Here is a 14,008-nt window from a genome sequence, read left to right as displayed (position 1 = left end):
TCTAATGGTTACCTTTGAAATTATACCATGCAAAACTACTACACTTTAACATTAGTATTTCAACCTTCCTAGCAAATCACACAACAATTTCCTCTCAAATTTCATACTATTAGTCTGACTATTGTGTTGGCCAAAAAGTTTGTTCAGGTATTTCCATCACAGCTTATGGAAATACCTGAATGAAATTTTTGCCAACTCAATATTTTTAATTTTTGTCCTTTTAACTGTTTTTATATTTCTGTATGTTAGACATGGAAATTAAATGATAATATTTTACGGACAGTATTAATATTTGCCTACTTCTTTACTTCTTTGCATCTCAGAGCTGTCTCCCAAGATTTTCTTCCATCTTCCTGGAGTGCATCTTTTAAAGTTCTTCTGGTTTAGGTCTATTGGTAGTAAACTTGGTTTCTGTTTCTCTAGAAATGCTTTTATTTCACTCTCATAAGTGGAGATATTTTTGTTGGTTGGACAGTTCTAGGATGACTATGATTTTCCTTCAGCATTTAGAAGATACTATTCCATTGTCTCTCGGCTTCGGTTTTCGTGGTTGAGAAAATTGCTGTCAATCTGTCATTCCTCTGAAAGTGGTACAGTTTCTCTTTTTTAATGTTTTTAAAATTTTCAGTTTGCTTTTGTTACTTGGCATGTTGTTTTCAATGTGTCCAGGTTTGGATTTACTTTGTCTTGTTGAGTAACTGCCATGATTACTGTGTCCTTGTATTCATGTTAGTCAGTTCTAGAAAATTATCTTTAAATTCACCCTCTCCCCTATCTTTTCTCCTCCTTCCTCCTGGACTCTGATTTGATATTGGAACTTCTTTATCTTCCTTGTCTCTTTTTCTCTCTTTTGTACTTTACATCTTATTTCTTTATACTACTTTTTAGAACATTTCTACAGATCTACCTTCAAGTTCACGAATTTGCTCCTCAATTGTGTTTAATATTCTACTTACTTCACCCTCTGAATTTTTTAATAGTTTTAACTATATATTCCATTCAAAAATTTCTATGTCTTTTTCAAATCTGCCTATTCATATTTCTTATTCTCTCCTGCTAGTTCATCTTTACAAGTCCATGTTTTTCTTAAAACATTTTATATATGGTTATTCTCTATTCTGATTCTGAGAATTCTAATATTTCAAATCTGTATGGGTCCTAATCTATTTTATTCCTGTTGATCATCATTCATGATGATTCGTATCCTTGTATGATGATCTTTGTGAGCTCACATATGGCTGCTCTTGATCTGTGGAAAATAGACAAGGACGGTTGTCTCCAGAGTGCTTTCTTTTTTAGGACCAGGAACACTGCTGATCTGGACCAATGTCATCCCCTTCCATAGTCCTTGGAATAAACTGAGAATCTCAGAGTCAGCTTCTTTCTCTTGACATACTGTTTTCTGGAACTGTCCTCAGAGCAACTCTGTCTGTATGTATAGTAACTGCTCAGGTCTCTGACTGTGTGTGTGTGAGTGTGTATGTGTGTGTGGTGTTCCCATGAAGGTTTCTCTTATTTCCATAATCCCAGCAATGCAAAGAAAGTGTATTTTATGAAAGATATGCGTGCAAGTATGCTAAGTCACTTCAGTTGTGTCTGACTCTTTGAGACCGTATGGACCGTAGCCCACCAAGATCCTCTGTCCATGGGATTCTCCAGGCAAGAGTCCTGGAGTGGGTTACTATGCCCTCCTCCAGGGGATCTTCCTGACCCAGGGATTGAACTCGCGTCTCTTTCGTCTTCTGCATTGGCAGGCGGGTTCTTTACCACTAGTGCCAGCTGGGAAGCCCATGAAAGATATACCTATTCTGAAACAGAAGGATCCTCAAGGTCATTAGTCTCTGATACGATAAGCAGAAATTTGGGCCTGTTTTTGAATCAATAGAAGAGAGGAGTATGAGAATTCAGAGAAAGATGGTAACATTTCATTACCATTAAAGCAACCCTAAATAAATCCTAGTTATTGTTTGTGGCATATAATTTCCTAAATCTCATCATCCTGTCATTGATTTCTGATCACCTCATGTGTATGAAGCTTGCTTCCTAAATTCCAAGGGCTACACAGTATCCTTTCTCTTATTTAGCATTTCAAGAGCACTTTTGCCCACTTTACCTCATTTTGTAATAGCCACATGAGGCCTGACTTGCAGACTGAATGGATTATAATGCTGTATGCAATAAACTTATAATGGACACAGAGACAAGCCCAAAGGAAGGGCTTGGGTCCCAAATTGGTCCGACCCAAGTCTTTTCTGGAATTTTCCATACTGGAGGCAAAGAAGTCTCTCTTCTTGGATTGCAAGTAGAAAACATAAGACTGAGGCTGCTGGTGGCCATCTTCCATGTCACATAGGAGGAATGAATCTGTAGCCTTGATTATCACACAGGTATGTTTCTGAGCTGAGCCTAGGAGGATATTTACAAAATGATTATAAAGAAGGATGGGGAAGGGGGTGGTCCCTGGCAGTTCCTACTTTAAGACAGTTGCAGGAGGGCTCCCTTGCTGTGCCATGGCAGGGCCTAAGGCTTCTTTCCCCTTACCACCTTCAAGGCACTGAAAGTGGTATGGCTCTGAGCAATTGCTGTCATCCACCCAGTATCAGTGACAATTAGGCTAATGGAGAAAACAAGATTCAGAACCTTTTGAAGTGGTCTCTCCTTCCCCTTTTGAGAATTAGTTCACCTCTCCTTAACCTCAAAAATGTAAGCTTGCCAGGAAATCTGACCTCCTAGTTCCTGTGAGTTAGAACATCTGCAACATCGAAATGGAACAATTGCTCCTTTAGAAGCATAGAAAAATTCACTGGAAAGAGGACGATTCTGGGTTCAAGTGCTATGAGAAAGGGAATTGGGTCTGATTGTAACTAGATATAGAAGTGGAAAATACCCAGAACACTCTGGTTTTTAAAAAAGGCAAAATCAATTGGCAAGTGTTTGGTGTTTCAAAAAAGAATTTTTTAAAAGTCCATTGTTAATTCTCCATTATACAAGATACACAAAAAGGAGAAGAATACAGCTTCAGATCATTCCAAACCCAGGAAGGATTAATACCTGTGAATACTGAACTGAATCAGTATTTTGTCCCCTCAATGCATAATCACTACATGATCAGGATGGAGTGTGAACATTAATAAAAGCTGGTCCAATATGGAATTAATTCAATTTCAATCAGTGGATGAACACTTCAATCCTCTAGAGCCAAAGATAACTTTTTAAAAACTCCTGATATCTGTTCTAATGCAACTAATATCACTATCAGTTGTTCAAATTCTACAATAAAAGGCATACACATGTTAATGTTTGACATAAGTTAGGTTAATTTGCCATTCATTCCTCCCAAATTCTGAGTGTCCTTGAAAATAGGATTTTACAAAAGTTTCTTTCTTTCTTAGGGTTTTTAAAAAAAAAAACTGTCCAGTATTGGAGTCAAGAAAATATTATATAATAAAAGCTAATGTGGAGTCCTTGTTGTATGTTCAGCACTATTCTAGATACATTACATGTGTTCATCCATTTAATCATCACATTTTGGCTCAGATGGTAAAGAACCCGCCTGCAATGCGGGAGACGTGGGTTTGATCCCTGGGTTGGGAAGATCCCCTGGAGGAGGACAGATAACCCACTCCAGTATTCTTGCCTGGAGAATCCCCATGGACAGTGGAGCCTGGCGGCCTACAGTCCATAGGGTCGCAGAGAGTTGGACATGACTGAATGACTTTCACTATCACTTATGAGTCATACACTCTATTTCTATTATATGGATAAAGAAACTGATGCATGGGTGGATAAAGAAACTTGCCCAAGGCCACTGTTAGTTAAATGATGGAGACGGGATTTGAACATGGGTAGTCAGGTTTCAGAGTCTGGGTTTTAATCACTATGGCATATTTCTTCTTCATCACTGAAAGACTGGCAATGTCTGGAAACAGCATAAAGAGTCAGAGAGAACTGGGTTCAGATCCCCACTCTGTCACTTACTAGCACCACAGCAGAAATCTTGCTCAAGCTCTCTAAAACTCAGTTCTTCATCTGAGAAATACCGTAACTCACTTATGTTATAAAGGTTATCAAATAAAAGGATATAAATGAATGTAAAAGTGTCTAGTGTATATCAAGTGCCTGGCACATAGCAAGGATTTGAAAAGGTTTGGCTAAAGGATAGACTGTTTGATTCTATAGTTTTGATCTGATAAGTACTGAATACAAATATTTAAGTCAGAATACCAAGCCTTTAAATTTTCATCGAGAGAGTATTTTCTAACATGAACTCCTTTAAACCAATTCAGTTCTGTGACCAGTTTTCTAAATGATACAGTCATTGCTTCCAATTTTTTCTATTTTTATTTTCAATTTGCAAAACTTCTTTCCATTTGGACCAATTGCATTTATTTATCAATATTCTTGACAGTATCAAATGCTACCAATTATAGCTTCTGCTCTTGTGGGAATTATTTCTATCAAGTTCAGTTTTTTTCAAGCCAAATTATACAGATATACATGTATAGAGAAAATTTGCTTCTATCATTCAATTTTTAGTCAATAGCAACTATTATTATTTTCAGTTTGAGTCTTTGTTGAGTTTATTTGGTGTTAATACATATCTACTAAATATAGTTTTCCTGGATTCAGGTTTTGACGTTCTTATTGTCGCCAACAAAAATGGTATTTTTTCCCAGCAGTAAATAATGTCAGTTTTTTTATTTTTAGAAATCTTTTGAGATAATTACAGATCCACATAAAGTTTTAAGAAATAAGGCAGAGAGATCCTATATGTTCTCTATCCAATTTTTCCTGATGATTACATCTTATAAACTATAGTATAGCATCACGCTGAGGTACAGCCAAGACACAGAACATTTCCTTCATCAGAAGGAGCCCTCATGTTGCCCTTTTATTTCTATGTGCACTTTCTTCCACCTCCATCCCATCTATAATCTTTGACAGCCAGTAATCTGTTCTCCATTTTTGCAATCCTGTCATTTAAATAATGTTATATAAGTGTGGAATTGGGCTTCCCAGGTGGTGCAGTGGTAAAGAATCTGCCTGCCAATGCAGGAGACCCACGAGACTTGGATTCGATCCCTGGGTCAGGAAGATCCCCTGGAGGAGGAAATGGCAACCCATTCCAGTATTTCTTGCCTGGGCAATCCCATGGACAGGGGAGCCTGTCGGGCTATAGTCCATGGGGTTGCAAAGAGTCGGACACGCCTGAGCACACACACACACACATAAGTGGAGTCACATTTTTAGGACTGACTTTTTTCACTTAGCATAATTCTCTGGAGATTCATTCAAGATGTTGTGTGCATCAGTACTTGTTTCCTTTCCATTGCTGAGTAGTATTTCAGCAATAATATTGATGTGCCTCTGTTTGTTTAACCTTTTAGCTGTTGAAGGGCATCTGGGTTAACTCAGTTTGAGATTATTATGAATAAAGCTGTTATAAACATCTGTTTTTGTATAGACATAATAAGTCTTATGTTCTCTGGGATTAATGCTGGGAGTGCAGCTGCACTCCTATGGTAGTTATATCTTTTAGTTTTTGAAGAAACTGACAAGTTGCTTTCCAGAGTGGCTGTACCATTTTGCATTTCCATCAACAATGTCTGGATGATCCAGTTTCTCTGCATCCTTACCAACATTCCATGTTGTCATTATTTCTTATTTTAGCCATTCTGATAAGTGAATAGTGATATCTTGTAGTTTAAAGTTGCATTTTCTCATCCCATAGTTTGCCATTTCATCCTCTTAACTAACTTTTTCACACATCAAAAGCTTCTAATTTTTATAAAGTCCAGTTTATCAAGTTTTTCTTTTATAGATTATGCTTTTGGTGTCAAATTTAAGAACTCTTAGGCTAAACTTAGATCTTGAAGATTTTTTCCTAAGATGTTTTCTATTGTATTATGATTTGCATTTAAGTTCATGATCCATATTGAGTTAATTCTTGTATAATATTTGAGACTTGGGTTGAAGCTCTTTCCTCCTTTCCTCCCTTCCTCTCTCCCTCTTTACCTCCTCCCTTTCTTTGTTACTTTTTGGCTCTAGATATTCACTTGTTCCAGCATCATTATGTTGAATTGTCTGTCTTTCTCCATCAGATTGCTTTTGTATCTTTATAAAAAAATCATAATCGGACATATTTATGTGGGCCTATTTCTGGTTTCTCTATTCTGTTTCATTAATGTGTGTGTCTATCCCTTCATCAATATCACATAGTGTTAATTACTGCAGACATGTAATAAGTCATGAAATTGGGCAGACTGATTCCTCCCATTCTCTCTTTTTCAAGTGTTTTAGTTCAAGTGTTTTATTCTAGTTCTTTTGCCTTTCCGTATACATGTTAGAATAACGTTGTCCATGTCTAATAAAATTCTATCTGGGATTTTGATAGAAATTACAATAAATCTGTTTATCAGTTTAGGGAGAATTGCTGTCTTTTTATGTTGAGTCTTCTAGTCCACAGATAGTATGTTTATTTATCTAGGTCCTCTTGCTTTCTTCAGCATTTTGTGATTTTTAGCAAATTTCATATACATATTTTATTAGGATTTATATCTAAGTTTTCCTAAGTTGTTGCGCAAATGGTTCAGTTCAGTTCAGTTGCTTGTGTCCAACTCTTTGCAACCCCATGGACTGCAGCACGCCAGGCCTCCCTGTCCATCACCAACTCCAGGAGTTTACTCAATCATGTCCATTGAGTCAGTGATGCCATCCAACCATCTCATCCTCTGTCGTCCCCTTCTCCTCCTGCCTTCAACCTTTCCCAACATCAGGGTCTTTTCCAACGAGTCAGTTCTTCGCATCAGCAGGCCAAAGTATTGCAGTTTCAGCTTCAGCATCAGTCCTTCCAATGAATATTCAGGAGTGAGTTCCTCTAGCATGGACTGGTTGGATCTCCTTGCAGTCCAAGGGACTCTCAAGAGTCTTCTCCAATACCACAGTTCAAAAACATCAGTTCTTTGCTGCTCGGCTTTCTTTATAGTCCAACTCTCACATCCATACATGACTACTGGAAAAACCAAAGCTTTGACTAGATGGACCTTTGTTGGCAAAGTAATGTCTCTGCTTTTTAATATGCTATCTAGTTTGGTCATAACTTTTCTTCCAAGGAGGAGGCATCTTTTAATTTCATGGCTGAACTCACCATCTGCAGTGATATTGGAGCCCCCCAAAATAAAGTCAATCACTGTTTCCATTGTTTTGCCATCTATTTGCCATGAAGTGATGGGACCAGATGCCATGATCTTAGTTTTCTGAATGTTGAGTTTTAAGCCAACTTTTTCACTCTCCTCTTTCGCTTTCATCAAGAGGCTTTTCAGTTCCTCTTTGCTTTCTGCCATAAGGGTGGTATCATCTGCATATCATTGATATTTCTCCCGGCAATCTTGATTCCAGCTTGTGCTTCATCCAGCCTGGCATTTCTCATGATGTACTCTGCATATAAGTTAAATAAGCAGGGCGACAGTATACAGCCTTGATGTACTCCTTTTCCAATTTGGAACCAGTCTGTTGTTCCATATCCGGTTCTAACTGTTGCTTCTTGACCTGCATACAGATTTCTCAGGAGACAGGTCAGGTGGTCAGGTATTATACTTTAAGTATTGCAAATGGTATCGTACTTTAAAATGTCAATGACCTTGAGATCATTGAGAATATATGTAAATATGATTGATTTTTGTATGTTGCTCTTATATCCTGCGATCTTGTTGAACTCGCTTATTAGAAGATTTATGGACATTGCTTTGGATTTTCTAAAAAGACCATCATGTCATCTGTAAATAAGGATAGCTTTTGTTTCTTCTTTTCCAATCTTCTGTCTTATATTAATATTTCCTTTTCTTGCCTTCCACCATGATGTTTAATAAGAGTAGTGAGAATGGACATACTTGCCTTGTTTCTGATCATGGAAGAAACCAGTTGGGCTTTCAGTATTAGGTGTGATGTTTGCTGTAGATTGTGTGTGTGTGTGTGTGTGTGTGTGTGTGTTGAATCAATGCTCTTTATCAAGCTGAGGAAGTTCCCCTTTATTTCTATTTTTTCTGAAAGTATTATTCATGAATAGATGTTGAATTTTGTCAAATGTCTTTTTCTGTGTTGATTTATGTATTCATGTGCTTTTCTTCAGTTTGTTAATATGCTGGATTATTAACATGGTGATTCATTTTCAAGTATTGAATCAACCTTGTAATCTTGGAATAAACCCAACTTAGTTGTGGTGCGTAATTTTTTTAATATGTTGAATGAAATTTGCTAATGCTTTAAGGATTTTAAAGCCTATACTCAAGAGGGACATTATTCTGTAGGTTTCCTTTGTCTGTTTGGCATTATGGTAATACTAACTTCACAAAATAAATTGGGAAGTGTTCTCTTCTATTTTCTGGAAGAGATTGTATAGAATTGGTGTTATTTATTTTTTAAATTTATTTATTTTTAGTTAAGGATAAGTGCTTTACAGTTTTGTGTTGGTTTCTGTCAAACATAAACATGAATCAGCCATAAGTATACATATGTCCCCTCCCTCTTGAACCTTCCCTCCTGCCTCCCTCATGGTGTTATTTCTTCTATAAGCGTTCATGAAATTCTTGAGTGCAACCATCTGGGCCTGGATTTTGGTGGGGGGAAGAGTTTTAAAATAATGAATTTAATTTCACTAGTGATTATGGGCTATTCACATGCTCTGCTTCATATTGTGGCAGTTTGTGTTTCCGGAAGAAGTGAACCACTTATCTAATTTGTCAAACTTATGTGTATGAAGTTGTTCATGTGTGGAAGTGTGTGAATATGCTAATTGCTCAGTTGTGTTGACTCTTTGAGACCCCGTGGACTGTAGCCTGCCAGGTTCCTCTGTCTATGGGGATTCTCCAGGCAAGAATACTGGAGTATGTAGCCATTCCTGTCTCCAGGGGAATTTCCTGACCCAGGGATTGAACCAGGTCTCCTGCATTGCAGGCCAATTCTTTACCTACTGTCTGAGTCACCAGAGAAGCCTAAATTTGTTCATAGCATTTCCTTATGATCCTTTTGATGTCTTCAGGATACATAGTGATAATGCTATTTCATTCACAGTATTGGTGATCTGTGTCTTCTCTTTTTTCTTTATCATTCTTGTTAGTGGTTTGTTTATTTTATTGAGTTTTTCAAAGAACCAGTCTTTGTTTTCATTGATTTCTTCTATTGTTTTTGTTTTCACTGTAATTGATGTCTGTTCTTTTATTTTCTTTGGCTTGCTTTGGCTTTACTTTGTTCTATTTCTAGGTTATTCTAAGGTGAGAATTTAGATGATTGACTTGAGATTTTTCTCTTTTTAAATATACTTAATTCTATCAATTTCCCTCTCAGCACTGTTTTAGCTGTGCCCCACAAATTTGACATTTCATTTTAATTAAATTTAATGTATTTTAAAAATTTTCCTTTGAGACACTGACTTAGGAATTGTTTAGAATTGTTTTGATTAATTTCTAACTGCTGGAGATTTTTCTGTTATCATTGTTGTTGATTTCTAGTTTGATTCCATTGTGGTCAGAGAACACATTTTGTATGATTTCAATAATTTAAATTTCTTGAGCTTATTTAATGGACCAGGATATGTTCTCTCTTGATATTTGTTCCATGGGCACTGGAAAAGAATCTGTGCTCTGCTGTTGCTGTGTGGGGTTTTCTATAGCTGTTGACTAGATCTTGTTAGCTGACAGTGTTAAGTTTTTCTATATCCTTGTTGATTTTCTTTTTAGAAGTTCTATCAGTTGTTGGGAGAAAGGTATTCAAGTCTCTGGCTACAATTGTGATTTTTTTTTTCCTTTTCCAGTTCTATTGGCTTCTGCTTCATGTGTTTCGTATTTCTGTTGTTTATGTGTATGTGTTATGTGTTAGTTACTCAGTTATGTCTGACTCTCTGAAACCCCATGGACTATAGCCCACCAGGGTCCTCTGTCCATGGGATTTTCCAGGCTAGAGTACTGGAGTGGGTTGCCATTTCCCTCTCCATTTTATATATAGTAGTATGTGAATGTCAATCACAATTTCCCAATTTATCCCCCTCTCCCTTTATACCCTGGCAACCATAAGTTTGTTTTCTACATCTGTGGCTCTAATTCTGTTTTATAAATAAGTTCATTTATACCCTTTAAATTGCATTGTTTGCCTTTAGTAAAATTTTATGTATACATGTTTAGAACTATGTCTTCTCAGTGGGTTGACTCTGGTAAATTTACGTTTTTTCCTGTTTCTGGTAGTTTTTTGCTCTGAAGTGTGCTTGATCTTGTATTAGTATAGCTACTGTTTTGCAAATATTTTCTCCCAGTCTGTGGCTTACTTTCTCATTCTCTTGATCAAGATTTTTTCCTTCTTTTCTTCAGTTTCAGAAATTTGACTATGGTATGTCTTATGGGTTTACTCTTTTGCAAGGGTTCACGCAACTTCTTGAATATGTAGGGTTAGCTCTTTACTAAATCTGGAAAGTTTTCAGCCATTATTACCCTGAGCACTTTTTCAGTCCTACCTTTTCTCTGCTACTTCTGGGAAAATACCACAAATGTTAGAACTTTTGTTATACTTCTACAGGTCCATGAGGCTTTAACTTTTTTGTAATTTTCTATTTCTCAGATTTGGTCATTTTTATGTCTTATAGTTCATTGTTTCTTTCTTATATTCCCTCCATTCTATCGTTTAGCTCATCCCCCAGCTTTTTATTTTTGTAAATGTATTTTTCAGCTCTAAAATTTCCATTTGGTTCTTCTTTATACCTTGTGTGTGTGTGTTTTTGTTGTTGTTGAGATTTTCTGTTTGCCAAAAATTTTTTGTTTGTTTCAAGAATGTTCATAATTGCTTGTTGAAGCATTTTATCATGACTAATTTAAGATCTTTTTCAGGCATTTCTAACACTGTTATCCTCATTTCCTGTTGTTGTTCAGCTGTTCAGTTGTGTCCGACTCTTTGCAGGTCATGGACTACAGCACTCCAGGCTTCCCTGTTCTTCACTAACTCCAAGAGTTTGCTTAAACTCATGTCCATTGAATCAGTGATGTCATCCAACCATCTCATCCTCTGTTGTCCGCTTCTCCTCCTGCCCTCAATCTTTCCCAGCATCAGGATTTTTTCCAATGAGTCATTTCTTAGTATCAGGTGGCCAAAGTATTGGAGCTTCAGCTTCAGCATCAGTCCTTCCAATGAATATTCAGGGTTGATTTCCTTTAGGATTGACTGGTTTGATCTCCCTGCTGTCCAAGGAACTCTCAAGAGTCTTCTCCAGCACCATAGTTTGAAAGTATCAATTCTTTGGCGCTCAGCCTTCTTCATGGTCCAATTCTCACATCCACACATGACTACTGGAAAAACCATGGCTTTGACTAGATAGACCTTTGTTGGCAAAGTGATGTCTCTGCTTTTTAAAGTGCTGTCTAGGTTTGTCATAGCTTTTCTTCCAAGGAGCAAGCATTTTTTAATTTCCTGGCTACAGTCACTCTCCACAGTGATTTTGGAGCCCAAGAAAATAAAGTCTGTCACTGTTTCCATTTTTCTACCATCTATTGGGAGCGACTGAACTGAACTGAACTGGTTGGCACCTATTGTCTTCTTCATTCAGTTCAAGATATTCTTGGGTCTTAGTGTGAAGTGTGATTTTGAATTGAAACCTGAACATTTTGAATATTGTTTAAGACTGGGTCTTCTGTTTTATATGGCTTCCTCTCACACTGCTCTAGAAAGGGAAGGATATTGAGGCCTTATTATTGCCAGGCAGGGGTATAAGTCCAGTTCCCCAGTCCACCTCCATTGCCACCTGAGGAGGGGAGGGGGCACTCTTCATCACTGCTGAGTGGAGGTGGGGGTTTTGGCTCCCTTCTAGGCATCCATTGATACTTTCTTGGCTGGAAGGGCTAAGAATGCCTCATTGCTACTCTCCACATGACATCTACTGATACGAAGGAGCTGTTCCTGCTGGAGGGTGATAGAAGTCCTGTCCACTAGGCTTTATTTGATACTACTCAGTAGGGAGAGAGAGGGGTCCCCTGTTACTGTGTCGTGGTGGTGGTGGTGGCCGTAGTGGTTGAAAGTCTAGGCTCCTCAAGCGGTCTCAAATGACACTGCCAGGGTGAGGAGCTCCTTGGCACAGCCTGGTGAGGGTAAAAGTCTAGGCTCCTCGGTGGATGTTGGTAAGCGTGGGGTCAATATATACGTGTGTGTGTGTGTGTGTGTGTGTATTTTTTTTAAAAGGAAGAATAGAGAAAAGTAAACACTTCATCTTCTGTCAGTTTTATTCTGTATTGACCATTTCTACAGGTAATATTCATAAAGAATTGGATAAAAGAATGAAAGTTTGTATTTCTATGAGCAAAGAACATTAGTAGGGTAACCACATGGGATGTGGATGTGGGGTCAAAATATCCTGCTTCATGGCTTTTATTTTGACTGGTAGGCATCGGTATAAAGAATTCTAAGAAAATGACCCTGGCCTTAAGTAGCATTCAGTCCAGCTTGGAAGCCAAGAGGCAGATTGCAAAATGGATATGCCAACAAAGCGGCAGCTTCTAAGTGCTCAATAAGCCATAAGCTTAACATCTTGTCAAAGAAGGCTGATGCTGAGAAGGAGCAGCCAGGGAGGCCCCATATTTCATACAAGAGGCAGGTTGTGAGTTAAGCTCAGAAAAATCAGACTTGGATATGATAGGAGGAGGCAGCTGGTGAGAAGGCATTGAAATAAGGAGAACGGAATTGACAAAAATGAAAAGTCAGTAGTACAAAAACTGTAATATTTAATTATTGTGTGTGTATTAGGTTCTGGACACTATGCCACATGCCTTATATTATTGTACTTGATCATCCTTCACAGCATCCCCTTTGAAGTACAAATTATAATCCTTTTTTTACAGATAAGGAAAACTGAGGCCCAGGCAGGTAACTTCCCCAAAGTCCCATACCTATGTCAAGACGAAGAGTTAGATTCTGAGACATTTTAAGCTCTTTCCTAGAATGCTGGGAATGTGCACAGCACTTGGCTGGAATAGCACTAGCTTAGGTGGAGAGAAGAGAATGATAAGATTGAAAATTGAAGCAACATGTACCAACAAAGGAATGAGAGCCTGAGTAGGCCTCTTTGGGGACAGCAGGCAGAGGGGAACTATGACAGGGAAGAGGGCCCAGTTTCCATCATGTAAGATAGGAATATAGCCCTCACACTGCCCTTTGTTGTTTTTTTCTAAATTGCATTAAAAAAACAAAACAAAATTGTTATCTCTGGTCATGCCTAGGGTATGTGAGATGTTAGTTCCCCAACCAGGGATTGAACCTGCAACCCCTGTATTGGAGGTGTGGGACCCTAACTACTGGATCACCAGGGAAGTCCCTCACAATGACCTTTGATATAAAACCCCTTGCCAGGTCACCTTTCATGTCATTTCAAAAATACTAAGATGACAAAAGTCTTCCAGCAGGACTTATTCTTTCTCTATCTCTCTCTTTTGAAAGACAAATGTTATTTACAGAACACTTTTAGAATTTTTTTGATAGAGACTTTCAGATATGATGGGTTAAATTCTGCTTAGCTTCTGGCTCTTAGTTTTTAAAATATCAAGCTCCTGAATCATGCTTAGTCACTCATTCAGAGCCTGGTTAGGTTAATGAGACAATGTGGGTAGACAGAATGACATCACATACCTCCTTCAGAAGAGACAAAGGAGAAATAGAGGGGAAAAGGAGGATTCTAATAGAATTTTGTTCCAAAAGACTGGATGAGACTGGCCAAAAACAGGGAAAAAATTGGATCCAAAGTTTCCACTGAACTCTTGAACATGTCTGTGGTGGTGTAATCACTAGTGCTAAAGGCATTATAAACACTTTCTATTAACATGGGAAAGGAAGGCCAAAGAAGTACCGTCTGAGAGGAGCCATAGAAAGCTGTTGCCAAAAATATTTCACAGAATGTCAATTCCATAGAAGGATCCAAGAGAAAAAAAAGTTCTGTGGTTTGTGAAAAACACTAGGTTAATCAAATGTGTCTTTACTGCAAGAC

Source organism: Dama dama, chromosome 14 (assembly GCF_033118175.1).
Source record: "Dama dama isolate Ldn47 chromosome 14, ASM3311817v1, whole genome shotgun sequence".
Lineage (NCBI taxonomy): Eukaryota > Metazoa > Chordata > Mammalia > Artiodactyla > Cervidae > Dama > Dama dama.
Note: the sequence above shows the minus strand (reverse complement) of the source record.